Source organism: Felis catus, chromosome X (assembly GCF_018350175.1).
Source record: "Felis catus isolate Fca126 chromosome X, F.catus_Fca126_mat1.0, whole genome shotgun sequence".
Classification (NCBI taxonomy): domain Eukaryota; kingdom Metazoa; phylum Chordata; class Mammalia; order Carnivora; family Felidae; genus Felis; species Felis catus.
The window spans coordinates 99,483,379-99,497,241 of record NC_058386.1 but is presented as its reverse complement, the minus strand read 5'-3'; the positions used below and the strand labels follow the sequence as shown (position 1 = coordinate 99,497,241).

At 36.0% G+C, this 13,863-nt stretch overlaps 1 long non-coding RNA gene across 1 annotated transcript in view; it reads right to left on the bottom strand.

Moving 5' to 3' along the window:
- Positions 1 to 13,863, bottom strand: part of LOC111558713 — an 842,592-nt gene that overhangs the window by 647,787 nt on the left and 180,942 nt on the right. The gene's annotated exons all lie outside the window — the stretch shown is intronic.

Below are 13,863 nucleotides of genomic sequence, written 5' to 3'. Positions count from 1 at the left end.
TAGATCCATGGAACAGGATAGAAAACCCAGAAATGAACCCAAAACTATATGGTCAATTTATCTTCAACAAATCAAGAAAGGATATCCAATGGAAAAAAAAGGTCTCTCCAACAAATGGTATTGGGAAAACTGGATAGCAACATGGTAAAGAATGAAACTGGACCACTTTCTTACACCATACACAAAAATAAATTCAATATGCAGGAAAGACCTAAATGGTAGGCAGAAGCTATCAAAATCCTAGATGAGAACATAGGCAGTAACCTCTTTGACATCAGCCATCGAAACTTCTTTTTTTTAATGTTTATTTTTATTTTTGAGAGAGAGACAAAGGGTGAATGGGGGAGGTACAGAAAGAGGGAGACACAGAATCTGAACCAAGCTCCGGGCTCTGAGCTGTCAACACAGAGCCCGACGCGGGGCTCAAACCCACAAACCCTGAGATCATGACCTGAGCTGAAGTCTGGTGCTTAAGTGACTGAGCCACCCAGGTGCCCCAGCCATAGAAACTTCTTACTAGACACATATCCAGAGGCAAGGGAAACAAAAGCAAAAATGAGCTACTGAGAAATCAAGATAAAAAGCTTCTGCACAGTAAAGGAAACAATGAACAAAACTAAAAAGCAACCAATGATATGGCAGAAGGTATTTGCAAATACCATATCTGATAAAGGCTTAGTATTCAAAATCTATAAAGAACGTATCAAAATCAACATCCAAAAAGCAAATAATTCAGTGAAGTAATGGGTAGAAGACATGAATAGACATATTTCCAAAGAAGACATCCAGACAGTTAACAGACACATGAAAAGATGCTCAACATCACTCATCATCAGGAAAATACAAATCAAAACTATGATGAGATAGCATTTCACACCTGTCAGAATGGCTAAAATTAACAGCTCAGGCAATGACACATTGAGAGGTAACACATAAGAGATAACCCTCTTACACTGTTGGTGGGAATGCAGACTGGTGCAGCCACTCTGAAAAACACTATGGAGGTTCCAAAAAAAGTTAAAAATAGAACTACCCTATGATCCAGCAATTGCACTATTATGTATTCATTCAAAGGATACAAAAACACTAATTTGAAGGGACACATGCACCTGATGTTTACAGCAGCATTATCAACAATAGCCAAATTATGCAAAGAGCCCAAATGTCCATCACTGGATGAATGGATAAAGAATATGTGGAATATATACACAATGGAGTATTACTCGGCAATCAAAAAGAATGAAATCTTGCCATTTGCAACTACGTGGATGGAACTAGAGGGTATTATGCTAAGCGAAATTAGTAAGTCAGAGAAAGACAAATATCATATGACTTCACTCATATGAGGACTTTAAGACACAGAACAGAGGAACACAGTGGAAGAGAAGCAAAAATAATATAAAAATGGGGGGGGGGACAAAACATAAGAGACTCTTAAATATGGAGAACAAACAGAGGGTTGCTGGAGGGGTTGTGGGAAGGGAATGGGCTAAATGGGTAAGGGGCATTAAGGAATCTACTCCTGAAATCATTGTTGCACTATATGCTAATTAACTTAGATATAAATTTTAAATAAATAAATAATTTTTTAAAATTTAAAGCACACATAAACCAATACTGAATAATTTTATTTTTTTTCAACGTTTATTTATTTTTGGGACAGAGAGAGACAGAGCATGAACGGGGGAGGGGCAGAGAGAGAGGGAGACACAGAATCGGAAACAGGCTCCAGGCTCTGAGCCATCAGCCCAGAGCCCGACGCGGGGCTCGAACTCACGGAGCGCGAGATCGTGACCTGGCTGAAGTCGGACGCTTAACCGACTGCGCCACCCAGGTGCCCCTGAATAATTTTAAAGATACACATATATATCCCCCAAAATGATATGGAAACTAGGTTAAAAGCACTTAATTTATTTATTTTTTTAACATTTATTCACCTTTTGAGAGACAGAGACTAAGTATGAGCAGGGCAGAGGCAGAGAGAGAGGGAGACAGAATCTGAAGTAGGCTCCAGGCTCCGAGCTGTCAGCACAGAGCCTGGTGCGGGGCTTGAACTCACAAACTGTGAGATTATGACCTGCGCCGAAGGCGGACACTTAACCGACTGAGCCACCCAGGCACCCATAAAAGCACTTAATTCAAATCTACTAGAGTAGAATCAGTGATAGAAGGAGGGGAAGGGGCATTCCTATGTGGGACAAAGGGTAAGTTAAAAAGTGATATACAAGAAAACAGCAGTTGACCACAGATATCAACGCTGACAGTGTCAGGAAGTGAGCAATATGATTGACTGAGTTTTGACTGAATTTTATGTGCCTGAAATCTAAATAAAAAAACATACCATGTTATTAACTTGCATTAAAACACCTCTCTAATGAATGTTTAATAAAAGAATTAAAATGGACAAAATAAACAATAAAATTTTCTGGAAAAATGTAAATCACAGTATGTTACCAATTATCTTTGGATGGTAGAAATAAGTGACATTTAGATGTCCTATTAATTTATTCCTTATAGATATTCATGTTGATGTGGTTCCTTGTTTTATTAAAAATGAAGGTATATATTTACAATAAGTGAAAATAAAACTATTTCTGTTTTTGCAAGCAACACACAAAACAATGAAACATGCCACACACATGGGATCTATAGCATTGACACAATTTTAAACTAAACCTTAAATTAATTAGATAAGGCCTATGGAAAATGACAAGAAAGAATATTATTTTTAAACACTAGCACCCTTGCTTTAAGGCTTTATGACAACAACAGAATTAGAAATAAACTTGACTTCTCAATGGCTGTTAACTAAATAAGAATTTACGCTTTTGAAACTGACCTACATCTTACATTTAAGTTAGTTCTGTCTCTGTTCTATTACATTTTTTTCAACAAACCATCATTATAATAAACTAATGGATCACAAAGACATTGATCCAATACTTAATTTTATCCTGTGACACTTGCAGTCTTGCGTACAACAAGCAAGGGACATTATTTGCATAAAAACTTAAAAAAAAAAAGACCTGCTGAGTCATTTAAGACATAGTGTAAATATTTTAAAGGGGAATAAATAACATATGAGATAGCAATAAAAGCCTTGGAGAAATAAGTTAGCTTACAAATATCCAAGACCCAACTTCCCACCCCCCCCTTTTTTTTTGCTATGTCAAAAGCTATAATCAATTGGTAAGTAGAAAAATATATTTCATACAGAACTGTCATGGTTCTCTTCACTCACAAGAATTTCTAGTTGAAATATTTTTATTCTATATTATATGTGAGTACATCAAACTAAAAGCTTCTGCACAGCAAAGGAAATTATCAATAAAATGAAAAGGCAACTTACAGAATGGGAGAAAACACTTTCAAATCATATATCTGATCAGGGGTTAATATCCAAAATGTACAAAGAACTCACACAACAACAATCCAATTAAAAACTGGGCAGCATGAAAGAATAGACATTTTCTCAAAGACATACAAATGGCACACAGGAGCATGAAAAGGTGTTCAACATTACTAATCATCAGAGAAATCCAAATCAAACCACGATGAGATATCATTTCACACCTGTTAAAACGGCTATCGTCAAAATGAGAAGACATAAAAGGTGTTGGTGAGGATGTGGAGGAAAGGGAACACTTGGGCACTGCTGGTGAGAATGTAAATTGCTGCATACACAGTAGAAAACAGTATGCAGGTTCCTCAACAAATTAAAACCACCACCGAATGATCAAGACATCTCACTTATGTACATATGTCAAAGGAAAAGTAAATAGGATCTCGAAGAGATACCAGAACTCCCATGTTCACTGAAGCATTATTCACAATAGTCAAGATATGAAAACAAATTAGATGTCACTCAAAGGATGAACGGATAAAGAAAACATGTTATATGCAGATATAATGTAATATCATTCACCCATTTTTTAAAAATACTTGGGGCGCCTGGGTGGCTTAGTCGGTTAAGCTTCTGACTCTTGATTTTGGCTCAGGTCATGATCTCACAGTTTGTGAGATGGAGCCCCACATTGGGCTCTGTGCTGACAGTGTGGAGCCTGCTTGGGATTCTCTCTCTCCCTCTCTCTGAAACCCCCCAAAATAAACAAATAAACTTAAAAAAAGAGGATATCCTGCCATTTGCAACAACATTGGATGAATCTGGAGGACATTATGATAAGGGAAATAAGCCAGACAGAGAAAGACAAATACAGCATGGTATCAATTATATATGGAATCTTTAATAAAAGATTCAAATTTACAGACACAGAAAGTGGGAACCATAATAGGGAAACCATAGTCAATAGCGTTGTAGCATGTACTTGAAATTTGCTAAAATAGAATTGAAATGTTATCACCAATAAAAAACAGATAAATATGTGAGATAATAGATATGCTAATTGACTAGATGGAAGGAATCCCTCCACGACGTATTTGTACATCAAATCATCACAATGTACACTTTAAATATCTTACCATTTTATTTATCAATTATACCACAATAAAGATGAAACAATATACTAGGTGCAAGACAAAGAAACAGTAGGGATTCAAATTTATTCAGCAACACTATTAAGGAATTTCTAAATATGAGGATATGAGTTGATATGCTACTTACTTGTAATAAATTTCTATTTAAAAAGAATTATTTGTAGATAAATAGTATACTCAAAATTGTCTGTGGGATTGTATGTTGGTACCACCACTGTGGAAAATACTATGGAGGTCCCTCAAAAAATGAAAAATGGAAATACCATATGATCCAAAAATTCCACAATTAGGTATCTGCCCAGGGAAAATGAGAACACTAACGCCGAAAGATATATGCACTCCTGTTTATTGCAGCTTTATTTACAATAGTTAAGACATAAAAGCAAACTAAGTGTCCATCATCAGATGAATGAGTAAGGAAAATATGGTGGATAGATAGATAGAATGGAATGTTATGCAGCCATAAAAAGGATGAGATTGTGCCACGTGAAACAACATGATTGAACCTACAAAGTATTATGCTAACTGAAATAAGTCAGACGGAGAAAGACAAATATGATTCCAATCATAAATGGAATCTTAAAAATGAATAAACAAAAAGATGAATCATAACTATAAATACAGTGAAGAAACTAATAGTTGCCAGAGGAAGGGGGTGAGGGGTTGGGTAATATGGGTGAAGGGAATTAGGAGAAACAGGCTTCCAGTTATGGAATGAATAAGTCACAAGGATAAAAGGCACAGCATAAGGAATACAGTTAATGATATTATAACGATGTAATGGGACAGATGGTAGCCACATTTGTGGTGAATAGAGCAAAGACATAAACTTGTCAAATCACTATGTTGTACACCTGAAACTAAGGTAACACTGTGTGTCAACTATATTCAAATAAAGACCTCAAAAAAAAAGAGGAAAAACATTCGTGGAAGGTGAGAAAGGATAGTCTTTTAAAAGCCACAGTATCCTATCTTATAAAAGCAAAAATAATATAAGAAGTATTCTACATTTTCACTACTTCAACCAGTTCCAGCAGCTTTTTTCCTCTACCAAATTTTCCTGATTGTTAGTGAAAAAGAAAATTTTATGCTTTTCTATAAACTGATATAAAAAAAAAAGCAAAAGGAAACCACCCTTGGCAAGATGTGGTATCTTATCATGTCCCATGAGAGGATTGAATGAGGGTTAAATCAAGAGGACACTATTGAATACAGTCACCCACTACCTTTATCCATTGGGTATATATTCCAAGAACCCCAGGATGCCTGAAACTGTGGATAATACCAAAATGTGTACATACTATGGTTTTTTCCGATACATACATATCTATGATAAAGTTTAATTTATAAATTAGGCACGGTAAGTAATTAACAAAACTGATAAAGTAGAACAATTATAATAATAAACTATAATAAAGATTATGTGAATTTTCTCTCTCTCTCTCTCTCTCTCTCTCAACATATCTTATTGTACTGTCAACACCCTTCTTCTCGAGAAGGTGTAAGACGATAAGATGCCCATAAGATGAGATGACCTGAGCTAAAGGACTGTGAGGTAGAGTTAGGTTACCATGGACAGTCTGAAGATTCATCACAAGGAGGATCATCTGCTTCCTGAGCAAGGTGGACCTGGGGCAAGCAAGATGGCAGAAAGAAAACAAAACTGCATATAAGGAGGGACTAATGTAACTCAAATTCTGAATTTCAGTCACGATCAAAGACATGACAAAATTCAAGGTGATGGCACTTTGCTAATTTCCAAAAACAAGTGAAAATGTTCAGCAGCTCCGCATCCTGAAGAGGACGGTGACATTTAGAATTTAGCATTTCTTCAATAAAAACCCTAAAAAAATTCAAATGTTATCTAAAACATTCAGTATGCATAATTTGGCTCTTCCCTTCAAATCATTATTCTACGTTTGCATGCTTTGAAAGGATCAGAAAATCTGGTTCTTTCAGTTAAGAATATAAGAAAATGAGTAAAGATTATGGGATAAAACAAGAAATTGAAAATATTTCACTTAAATGTTTTGGAATGGGACCATAAGGCAAATGAAATAGAAGTAATCAACATACATGGTTCAGTTCATTTGCCAAAAGAGTTAAAACATATCTGTTCAACAACAAAGGAATCATTAAACTATGCCTCCTCTCCTGGCAGGAAACCCCACATCACTGAATACACTTTTTTAAAACTTAATTTTTAATATGGCCAAATGAGTAGATAAATAAAGGTCTTGAACTTTTTAAAAATTTTTTTTCCCTTATTTATTTTTGAGAGACAGAGCATGAGCAGGGGAGGCGAAGAGAGAAAGGGAGACACAGAATCAGAAGCAGGCTCCAGTCTCTGAGCTGTCAGCACAGAGCCCAAGGCAGGGCTCAAACCCATGAACCTTGAGATCATGACCAGAGCCGAAGTCAGACGCTTAACTGACTGAGCCACCCAGGCGCACCCCAATGCCTTGAACTTTTAAGCCAGTTTATCTATTGGTACAAAAGTAAGTTTTTAATTTTTTTTAATGTTTTTTTATTTTTGAGAGAGACAGACAGACAGACAGAACACAAGCAGGGGAGGGCAGAGACAGAGGGGGAGACACAGAATCTGAAGCAGGCTCCAGGCTCTGAGCTGTCAGCACAGAGCCCCATGTGGGGCTCGAACTCATGAACCGTGAGATCATGACTTGAGCTGAAGTCAGACCAACCAACTGAGCCACCCAGGCATCCCACAAAAGTAAGTTTTGATTTATATGAAACCAAATAACTAATCTGAAAGATTCTTTACCCATCAGCCCAAAGCATATCTTGAACAAATTATTTTTCAATGTTTTGAATAAAATATTCGACTCCTTTGATATTGTTTAGATGCAGTCTTCTAGTAAATCTGTATCACTAAATTAGCAGTCTTCGAACTAAAGGATACATAAGTCTGGTGTTACCCAGATATTTTCCAAGAGACATACAAGAAAGAATTTTTTTAAAAGATTCAATCTCTAGATATTCAATTCCAATATACCCTCTTCCCTAAAACTGAAATAACTGAGAACATGCCTATAGTTATCTTCCATACACATTACAAAAGCATATTTGTCATTTACCCCATTTGTCATTTTCCCCTAATCTTACTATATTGAGTACATTGTGTAAGATCTCCAAGCTGATAAAGTAAAAATTATAAATATTGCTTGTAAAGCCTCTTTCAAGTAAAGACACTGTAAACACACAATAGATCTTATACACTACTGTTTTAGGAGTAAATGATTGAATAGAAAGGGGATATGCTGACCTGTGTGGGAAAAAACTGAATGTATTAAGGAGTGCAACAGTGGGAATAATGATAACTTCTGCTTAATGACTTTTCCTCTTCAACTCACCAAGAATTTTCAAACAATGTACTGCTTCTAAAATGGAGTCCCAGAAAACCAAAGAAAACAGACAATAAGAAATATTTAAGGCTGCAGCTTCCTTTTATATCCAGGTAATACACATGCAAAGCTGTGTTCACTACTTATTTTATAATTAAAATATTGAAGACTTGTAACAGCATCACAGAAAATACCAATTTGCTATAAAGAATGCTCATCCAGCATTTTCAACATTCTCAGTAGTAAGAAAGAGCCCGGTGATTACTCCCATAACTCTGTCTTAAATTATGTCTCACTTGAAAATGTTGCAAGATTTCAGGGCAGAGGGAGAAATTCCACATTTCCTCTTGAGAGAACAATGTTACATCTTTAGCAAAGGACTATATCAGGAAAAATATGTACCATTTTATATTTTAAACACTTATTAAGACTGAGGAGAAATGATCTCAATTTGCTGAAAGATTATTGAATACTGCAAATCTGTATCCTTTTTTTGAACTTGGGAACCTGTCTCCTGCTTACTGCTGTTCCTAAATGAATATTTTGCTTATTTCTTCATTCTTATCACATACCTAATTATATTTAAATTAAGGAAATGTTGTTGTGAATTCTCCATGAATTAAAAATACTGAACAATCAATGATTATAATTTTTGTAAGCTCCACACTTACTGGTGCAAAATATCCCCTTCATATTGCTATAAATTTCTGTTGAATCCTTTCTTTCCATCCAGAAATATTGTAAATCCATAGATATGACAGCTGATTTGAAAGAAAACTCCCTATTATCTCATTAACAGATGCATTTTCAATAAACTTTTACTTTATAATGTGTAATAATTACTAAATTGTAATACATTTAAGTTGATTGAGAAACAATAAAAATTATAACTGTGATGATGATTCACTCTAAACAATTAAGCACTTAGAAACTAACGTTGATGAGACTTTTAAAAAATATTGTATATATCCTGGTTTTTTGTTGCAGGGAATAATGAGGTGACCAATAAATGATTTTTTTTAATTTAAAGACTTTATTTTGTTAGAGCAGCTTTAGATTTACAGCAAGTGACATAAATGTACAGAAACTTCCCATATACCCAAGCCCTAGCACATAGCCTCTCTGTTATGAACATTCCCCATCACAGAGGTACATTTGCTATAACTGATGAAACTACAATTCCACATCGTAGTTACACAAAGTTCATAGTTTACATTATGGCTCATCTTGGTGTTGTACATTTACAGGTTTGAACACATACATATGGCTTTTTGTAATTATGGTATCATGTTTTCACTGTCCTAAAAATCCTCTGTGCTCTACATATAGGTCACTCCCTGTCCACTGTGACTTCCAACGCCTGGAAACCACTGATCTTTTTATTTTCTCCATAGTTTTGCCTTTTCAGGGAACTCTCATAATTGGAATCATACAGTATGTAGCTTTCTCAGATTGTGGTTCACTTCATAATACACATATCAGTTTCTTCCATGTCTTTTCATTGATTGATAGTCCACTTTATTCTGTGCTGAATACTATTCCATTGTCTGGATGTACCACTGTTTACTAATCCATTCACCTACTGAAGAACATCTTGGTTGCTTTTAAGTCTTGGCAATTATAAAGTGTAGTATTTTATGTAAACATAAGTTTTCTAATTCATTTGGGTATATAATGAGTGTGAGTGCTGGATCACATGGTAAAAATACCTTGAGTTTTGTAAGAAAATTCTAAGCTTTTTTCCCAAAGTGGCTACATCATTATTTATTCTCACTGTCAGTCTATGAGAGTTCCTATTGTTCCACATCCTCATCAGCATTTGGTGTTGTCAGAGTTCTGGATTTTAGCCATTCTAATAGGTGTGTGGTAATATCTTAGTGTTGTCTTCATTTCATTTCCATGATGAAATATGATATGTGGAGAATCTTTCCATATGCTTCTTTTCCCTCTGCATATCTCTTTTGAGGTGGTGTCTTAAAGGTCTTTGGCCTATTTTTTGGGTGCTTGGGTGGCTCAGTCAGTTAAGCATCCTACTTCAGCTCAGGTCATGATCTCACAGCTTGTGAGTTGGACCCCCACACTGGGCTCTGTACTGACAGCTCAGAGCCTGGAGCCCACTTCAGATTCTGTGTCTCCCTCTCTCTCTGCCCCTTCCGTGCTCATGCTCTGTCTCTCTCTCCTTCAAAAAGAAATAAACATTATTTTTTTTTAAAAAAAAAGGTCTTTGGCCCATTTTTAACTGGGATATTTTCTTATTACTAAATTTTAAGAATTATCTATATATTTTAGATATGACTCCTTTATAAGTTGTGTCTTCTACAAATATTTATCAAAGTCTATGGCTTATCTTCTCATCCTCTTGATATTGTCATTCACAGAGCAGAAGTCTTCAATTTTAATGAAGCCCATCTTATCAATTACTTCTTTCATGGATCATATGTTTGGTGTTGTATCTAAAAAGTCATCACCATCCTCAAGGTCATCTAGCTTTTCTCCAATGCTATCTTCCAGGAGTTTTGTAACTTTTCACTTTCCATTTGTGTCTGTGATCCATTTTGAGTTATTTTTGGTAAAGGTTGTAAGGTCTGTGTCTAGATTCTTCCTTGTTTTTTCTTCATGTAGATGTTCAATTGTTCCAGTGCCATTTGTTGAAAACCAACAAAACAATTTTCATGCAGATATATTAAATTGGGATAAAAATCTTTTGAATAGCTGAATGGAAATGAAGGTACAAGGAGATATCCTACTCATAAAGAAACTCTGAAAGAAAACTTTACTTATATTTTAAATGGATAATAGCAGTTATCCAATTTCTATGGCATTTAGATTTAATACATGCATATAAGAGTGATGTAAAACTTTTACTTTAAAATATCAACAATTCCAATAACTTTTTAAATTGAAATATAGTTGGCACCGAACTAATAAGTCTTGAAATCATGGCCACTGCAAACTGTTTATACTTCATTAATATTTTAGCTCTTGAAAGTATCTTTTCTATGGTATCATAGTCACCATCCCCTACAGTGTTTTGTTTCATAATATTGGGGAAAAAAGAATTCAAATGTAGTTCTTCATGGTCAGAAACTTGGTGTTCCGGGGCCTCTGGGTGGCTCAGTCAGTTGAATCCGACTCTTGTTCTCTGCTCAGGCCATGTTCTCAGGGTTCGTGAGATCGGGCCCTTCACTAAGGCTCTGCATTGACAGCATGGAGCCTGCTTGTGACTCTCTCTCTCTCCCTCTCTCTCTGCACTTCCCTTGCTCGTACTCTCTCTCAAAATAAATAATAATAAATGAACTTAAAAAAAAGAAGTTTGGTGCCATGGTCTAATAAACATATTGCAAGCATCATGTGGTTAAAGAGGCTTCTCTCACTATCACATTTGTAGTTGAAGAATGAATATCCATTTTCTAAACGATTAGCAAATGAAGTCTATCAAATCTTATTCCATTGCCTCAAAATGACTGATATGTCACAATAAGCAAACTCCAAAAAAATCAGAGAGAGACACAGACTTGCTCAACCATAGAAGGCACCAAATTTATCACTTTCCTATTATGTGTCAAGCACTGTCTTACTGTAGTAGGCTAAAACAATCATCTCCACACAAAATATGTTCACTTGCTAACCCCCCAACCTGTAAATATTAATTTATATGCAAAATAGAGAATATTACCTTATATTGCAAAAGATATGATAAAGTAAAGCATCGGGAGAGGAGGGGTTTATTCTGGTTTATCCGCCATGTAGGTATGTAATGGAATATATCCTTACAACACAGAGGCAGGAGACGTTTTGAGGGACACACAGGGAAAGAAAACATAAAGAGGGAAGCAGAGATTGGAATTAAGAAACCACAAGCCAAGGAAACCAAGGAATTCTGGGTAGATGCTAGAAATAGAAAGAGGCAAGGAAAACTCCTACCCCAAGAGGTTCCAAAGAGTGTGGTCCTAGACACATCTTGATTTCAGATTTCTGACCTCTAGAACTGTGAAAGAATAAATTTCTGTTATTTTAAGCCACTACATTTATGATGATTTGTTATAATGGCCTCAGGAAACTATACACCTAAGTATGGAAGGATGGACAAGAGTCCTGACCTTGTGAACTTTAGTCTCTGAATAGATCAGGCTCTTGGCACTAAAATAAGTTATGCTCAAGTACCTGCTTATGGCAGGAAAACTTCTCAAAAACAATTGCTGTGGGATATGTTCTTTTGCCACATTTCGTGATTGTATATATAAACAATTGTTGATTGTACATACCTGGATGTATGGATTGAGAAGGGCAGTACATCAGAAATGTTCAACATTGTTACTGCCTGCAGCTTTAATGTTGACTGGACCTACAACACGTCTTTCTTGCAGTAGTTAACATAGAATATATGGCCTGCGATTCATTTATATTTCATATGTAATTAGTAACTGGCAAGTAAACAAATTAGGTACTTGATAAACATGCACAATTATATTTTCGAAGCAGTTGTATTTACGTTCCAAAGGAGGGCCAGTTTTATGAATGTGTAATTCAAGGATATAAAATTGGAAGGACAACAGAATTGAGCAGAGTTAATTTGGTGGTGGCAACAAATTCACACATCACGCCATGGCCCCCACCTCCATGTGATGCGTGCACTGCCCTGATAAATGTTCCTCTTGGCAAAGTGTCCTACAAAAATGAGTCTGGAGATCTTTCTTCTCTTGCTGTCATCCATTATTACTCCTCTGAGGAATTAGTGGCTGTAAAATAAAGATCTGCACCACTACAGATAACAGACTCCCAGTTCCTACCTCAACTATTTTAAAACTTATGTGAGAGAGAAGATGTTTCTAAAAACTCGACATTTCCTTTACAAATTGGCACGCAGGCATGGCATATAGTTGCGGTCATGACTGGATTCATGAGCTTTTTCAGAATGGATAGGCAATGTGGTCATAGAAGTTATGCCATTAGGCATGACTCCAAAAGGAACATGGTTTAGCTCCTGGAATGCAATAGGATAAATAACTCTGTGTTTGACAAAATTAGGGAAGCAGGTAAAGCTTGTCTTCATTGTCAATTCATTAAGTACCAACAATGTGGCCAGAACTGTGCTGGGTACTATGGATACAGCAGTGGACATAAAAGATCTTCTTAACTTCACAGAGGCTTATGTTGTGGTGAATTACAAGAGAAAATAATAAAATAGGGAAGAATGATGGGAGTATCACAGGGACAAGTGATTTGCCTTTTTAAATTAAGTGGTTGCATAGGATTCATGGGGAAGGAGACTTTGAGAAATAACTGAAAAAATACCAGCAAGCAAATCCCTTAGATGTTGGCAGACAAAGCACACCATGCAGTGAGAAAAGAAAGTGCAAAGGTCCTGAGGTAGAAGCATGACTGGTATGTCTGAAGAACAAAAAAACTGAGTGGTGTTGCTGGAGGTAAACAAATGATACGGGAATAGTAGAAGATATGGTTAGAGGAGAAATGGGATCCCTGTTTGGATACAGGGTTCAGCACACAGGATAGGGTCTTATAAAGACAACTGAAAGGACACTCTGTATTTTACTCTGAATGAAACGAAAAGTCATTGGAGGAACTGAGCAGAAGAGTGACATGATTTAACATATTTAAAAAAATCATTCTGGCACCTATGACTAGTGAATGAAAACAAGGGCAGAAGAAGGAAGGTCTTTTAGAAAGCTACTGAATTAATCCAAATGGAGAACGACAGTAGCCTAAACCAGGATGCCCTTAGAGACCACTGTGAATCTAAGGTAGATATAGGTGGGCTACAGTGGGTGAGTGCAGGTACGTCAGGAAACTCAACTGGGGCTAGCATAACCACATATCTTAGTTATCCAGACAGCCCCTATTAAGATCTTTTTTGGGGGTGTAATTTCCAAGTGACCTGTTTTACTCTCAAACGTGCCTGGGATTAGATGATAAATTATCTGGCCATCCAAGTTATAGCTAAAGAAATGTAGAAATAAAATTGGCTGAAATCTAGGACTTGGCTTTA